The sequence below is a fragment of the Calonectris borealis genome, unplaced genomic scaffold (assembly GCF_964195595.1).
Source record: "Calonectris borealis unplaced genomic scaffold, bCalBor7.hap1.2 HAP1_SCAFFOLD_182, whole genome shotgun sequence".
NCBI classification, from domain to species: Eukaryota; Metazoa; Chordata; class Aves; order Procellariiformes; family Procellariidae; genus Calonectris; species Calonectris borealis.
Genome location: NW_027441567.1, coordinates 15,001 through 20,000, shown reverse-complemented (window position 1 = coordinate 20,000; position 5,000 = coordinate 15,001).

Sequence of the window (5,000 nt, the reverse complement as noted above, 5' to 3'; positions counted from 1 at the left end):
GACAATAACTCTTGTGTGACGCAGTGCTCGCTCTCCTGCATTAAAAGCCCTTTAAATCCCAGAAACGGGCGGGGGGTGGGGGAATTACGCCCACACGCACGCACACGCACGCATGCCCCCACTCCCCATCGCCCACCGCGGGCAGGAAGACGGGGACAGGGTGGCCCTTGTATCAGACCCGCTTAAATCTCGAATCACCCCCCCGGTTCCCCACCTCCCCACACACCCCCCGGACGGGAGACGGCGGCAGCCCGGTCCAGCCGGACCCGGAGCACGGAGGGGCCGTCAGGTCTACCCGGCTCCGGGGCCGGCGGCGGCCGTCAGGTCTACCCGGCTCCGGGGCCGCCGGCGGCCGTCAGGTCTACCCGGCTCCGGGGCCGCCGGCGGCCGTCAGGTCTACCCGGCTCCGGGGCCGGCGGCGGCCGTCAGGTCTACCCGGCTCCGGGGCCGGCGGCGGCCGTCAGGTCTACCCGGCTCCGGGGCCGGCGGCGGCCGTCAGGTCTACCCGGCTCCGGGGCCGGCGGCGGCCGTCAGGTCTACCCGGCTCCGGGGCCGCCGGCGGCCGTCAGGTCTACCCGGCTCCGGGGCCGCCGGCGGCCGTCAGGTCTACCCGGCTCCGGGGCCGCCGGCGGCCGTCAGGTCTACGCGGCTCCGGGGCCGGCGGCGGCCGTCAGGTCTACCCGGCTCCGGGCCAGGCGGCGGCCGTCAGGTCTACCCGGCTCCGGGCCAGGCGGCGGCCGTCAGGTCTACCCGGCTCCGGGGCCGCCGGCGGCCGTCAGGTCTACCCGGCTCCGGGGCCGGCGGCGGCCGTCAGGTCTACCCGGCTCCGGGGCCGGCGGCGGCCGTCAGGTCTACCCGGCTCCGGGGCCGGCGGCGGCCGTCAGGTCTACCCGGCTCCGGGGCCGGCGGCGGCCGTCAGGTCTACCCGGCTCCGGGGCCGCCGGCGGCCGTCAGGTCTACCCGGCTCCGGGGCCGCCGGCGGCCGTCAGGTCTACCCGGCTCCGGGGCCGCCGGCGGCCGTCAGGTCTACCCGGCTCCGGGGCCGCCGGCGGCCGTCAGGTCTACCCGGCTCCGGGGCCGCCGGCGGCCGTCAGGTCTACCCGGCTCCGGGGCCGCCGGCGGCCGTCAGGTCTACCCGGCTCCGGGGCCGCCGGCGGCCGTCAGGTCTACCCGGCTCCGGGGCCGGCGGCGGCCGTCAGGTCTACCCGGCTCCGGGGCCGCCGGCGGCCGTCAGGTCTACCCGGCTCCGGGGCCGGCGGCGGCCGTCAGGTCTACCCGGCTCCGGGGCCGCCGGCGGCCGTCAGGTCTACCCGGCTCCGGGGCCGGCGGCGGCCGTCAGGTCTACCCGGCTCCGGGGCCGGCGGCGGCCGTCAGGTCTACCCGGCTCCGGGGCCGGCGGCGGCCGTCAGGTCTACCCGGCTCCGGGGCCGGCGGCGGCCGTCAGGTCTACCCGGCTCCGGGGCCGGCGGCGGCCGTCAGGTCTACCCGGCTCCGGGGCCGCCGGCGGCCGTCAGGTCTACCCGGCTCCGGGGCCGCCGGCGGCCGTCAGGTCTACCCGGCTCCGGGGCCGGCGGCGGCCGTCAGGTCTACCCGGCTCCGGGGCCGCCGGCGGCCGTCAGGTCTACCCGGCTCCGGGGCCGCCGGCGGCCGTCAGGTCTACCCGGCTCCGGGGCCGCCGGCGGCCGTCAGGTCTACCCGGCTCCGGGGCCGGCGGCGGCCGTCAGGTCTACCCGGCTCCGGGGCCGCCGGCGGCCGTCAGGTCTACCCGGCTCCGGGGCCGCCGGCGGCCGTCAGGTCTACCCGGCTCCGGGGCCGCCGGCGGCCGTCAGGTCTACCCGGCTCCGGGCCAGGCGGCGGCCGTCAGGTCTACCCGGCTCCGGGGCCGGCGGCGGCCGTCAGGTCTACCCGGCTCCGGGGCCGGCGGCGGCCGTCAGGTCTACCCGGCTCCGGGCCCGGCGGCGGCCGTCAGGTCTACCCGGCTCCGGGCCCGGCGGCGGCCGTCATGTCTACCCGGCTCCGGGCTCGGCGGCGGCCGTCAGGTCTACCCCTTTTCGGAGCCCGTGGGGCCGCCTGCGGTACCCGGCGACCGCGGGTTGTTGGTTGCGTAGCGTCCGGCGATAAGGGCGGCCAAGTCTACCCGGCTCCGGCGGGACTTGGTCGCCTTGCCGGGGCCGAGGGGTAGACGTGTTGTCCCCGCTGCTTCGTCGGAGCTGCCGAAGGGGTCGCTGTTTTTCGCTGCCTCCAGTTACGTCATCGTAAAAGTCGGCGTGGTTGGCGCGCCTCCCCGGTGCGCAGAGGCGCCGCTCTTGGAGCTTGCCGGCGGCGGGGACGTGCCGGTCCGTACTATAGGAGCGAGCCGTGACTCGTCTCCAGAGCAGCGCTCGTCAGCGGCTGCAAGGCCCGCGGTTCTGCCAGCAAAGTGGGGTGCTCGGCGGCCGTCGTGGCGGTTCCCTCGGTGGTCCGGCCCAGCTTCCAGTCTCTTCGGTCCGGCCATCTCCCAGCGCTTGCCCGACAAGCCAGCCCAGCGTGTCCGAGGGGTCGGGAGCTGCGGAGAGCCGGAGCCGGCGGCCGGCTCCGGCGGCCGTTGCCGACCGGCACGAGGCATAAGGCCGGATCCCGCAGGGCAGGGCAAAGACTCGAACGCACCCAGCCGGGGCCCAGTGATGGTGAAGGTCACTGCCGGAGGCAGACGGCCGGGGGGCGTCGAGCCTGCCGCGGCTTACTCCCGGCTCCAGAGGGCCCGGTTGGTGGGACGACCGAGGTTGGCGGCACCTCGTCCCTTTGTGCCAGCCTTAAGCTGGAGCCCGCGAAGCGGGCGGAGAGAGCGGCGGCCGGCTCCCGGCCAGCCGAACGCAGACGGCCGGGGGGTGCCGAGCCTGCCGCGGCTTCCCCCCCCCGGCCCCCCGAGGGCCCAACTGACGGCGCAGGCGGGGCGGCGGCGTCCCGTTTTCACCGGTGCGAGCCCTCCGCGGGCAGCTGGTGGTGTCAGGCGGGCCCGGTGACGGGACTGCGGCGTGCAGGCGAGGCGGCGGCGCCTCGTCCTCGTTTCCCCCGGGAGAAGCGGTTCCCCGCGGGGCAGGGCAAAGACCGGCGGCCGGTGGCGGTCGCCGGCACTCGAACGCTGGAAGGCCGGGGGAGCCGAGCCTCCCTCGGCCCCGGGGGGCCCGATGATGGCAAAGGCGGGTGCTGGCACCGTTCCGGGGCAGAGGTGCCCGCGAGTGCCCAGCCCACCAGGGCTGCCGCCGGCTGCCGAGGGCCGTGTGATGGAGACGGGCAAGGTGGCGGCGCCTTGTCCTTTTTCTCCGGCCTTAAGCTGGAGCCCGCGAAGCGGGCAGAAACACCGGCAGCCGAATGCAGACAGCCGGGGGGTCTCGAGTCGGCCGCGGCTTGCCCCGGCCCCCGAGGGCCCGGTGATGGTGCAGGCGGGGCGGCGGCGCCTCGTCCTCTTTTTTGCTGGCGCGAGTCCTGGTAGCAGGAGGGCTCGCTGGGAAGGTCTGCACTCGTACGGGCGAGGTGGCGGCGCCTCGCCCTTCCGAACTTCTCCAGCCCTAAGCTGGAGCCCGCGCAAGCGGGAAGAAAAGGGCGGCCGGTCCCTGCGGCCGGCAGCCGAAGGCAAGTGGCCGCGGGCGTCGAGCCTTGAGCGGCTTTTCCCGGCCCCCGTTACCCGGGGATGGCACGGGTGAGGCGCGGTGCCTCTTAGTCTTCTTCGGCCTTCTCCTCCCCCGGGGTAAGCGGTTCCCCGGGGCGCAGGGCAAAGACCGGTACCGGTGGCCGGCACTCGAACGCTGGAAGACCGGGGGAGTCGAGCCTGCCGCGGCTTTCCCTCGGTCCCGTTGACCTCGCTCAAGGGAATCGATGCGCGGAGCGGGTGGCCGGCGGCACCTCCCGCTCCCCCCCTTCAGTCGACCCAGACCCGCAGGCAGCGCCTGCAGAGGTGTTCCTGGGCGCGTCGGAGACGCTTCACGGCGGGCCGGCTCTGCCGGTGACCAGGCCGCCGTTGCGGCTCTCCGGAGACGCTGCCCCCTCGCTCGCACGCAGAGCCCCGCGTTCCGCCGCCCGCCCCGCCCGGGGCGGCGGCGAGCGCGCGCGGCCGTCGCTGTCCCAGGACCGTGGCCGTGGGGCCCGCGCTTCCTCTCCCGATCGAGGTGGCACCCAGGGCGCGTCGGAGACGCTTCACGGCGGGCCGGCTCTGCCGGTGACCAGGCCGCCGTTGCGGCTCTCCGCAGACGCTGCCCTCTCGCTCGCACGCAGAGCCCCGCGTTCTGCCGCCCGCCCCGCCCGGGGCGGCGGCGAGCGCGCGCGGCCGTCGCTGTCCCAGGACCGTGGCCGTGGGGCCCGTGCTTCCTTTCCGTCTCTCCTCTCCCCTTTCCCTTCCTGATCGATGAGGCCTTTCGGGTCGCGTCGGAGAGGGCCCCCGGCGGGCCGGCTCTTCCGTGCTCCCCGTAACAGGGAGCCACGGCGGTGTCCGGTGTTCAGGCCGGGCGGTCTCCTTTCCACTTCGCTTCCCGTCGCATGCGAGGTGTTGTCCTGCTGCCCCGAGCGACGGGGTTCCTCGGGCTTCTTTACCGAACCGGGCTGTGTGACGGCCGCGTGGCCCCGCGAGCTCTCAGGTGTCCTATCGCACGCGAGGCGCCGGTGCCGGCCTCGGTCCGGGTACCCGCGGGTGCCGGCCGCGAGCAGCGCTGGGCGGCGGGGCGGCCGAGCCAGAAAAGCCACCGGGGACGAGAAGGCGAGCGTGGGGCCGCACCCGCCCGGGTGGGCCCCGAGGCGTGCCGCGGGCGGCCGGGGGGCGTCCCCCGCCGCCGCTGCCGCCGCCGTCGCGTCGGCTCTCGGTGCCGCATCCCCGCCCGCTGCGGAGCGAGCCGCCCCGGCAGGGGCCTGGGTCCCGGGGTCGCGCCCGCCTCGTCGGGTCGCTGTCTCCTCTAGCACGTCCGGTGCTCCCGCGGCAGGGGAGCGAGTCCCTCTCCCCGCCTACCCGCCGATCGCCTGCGATCGGCGGC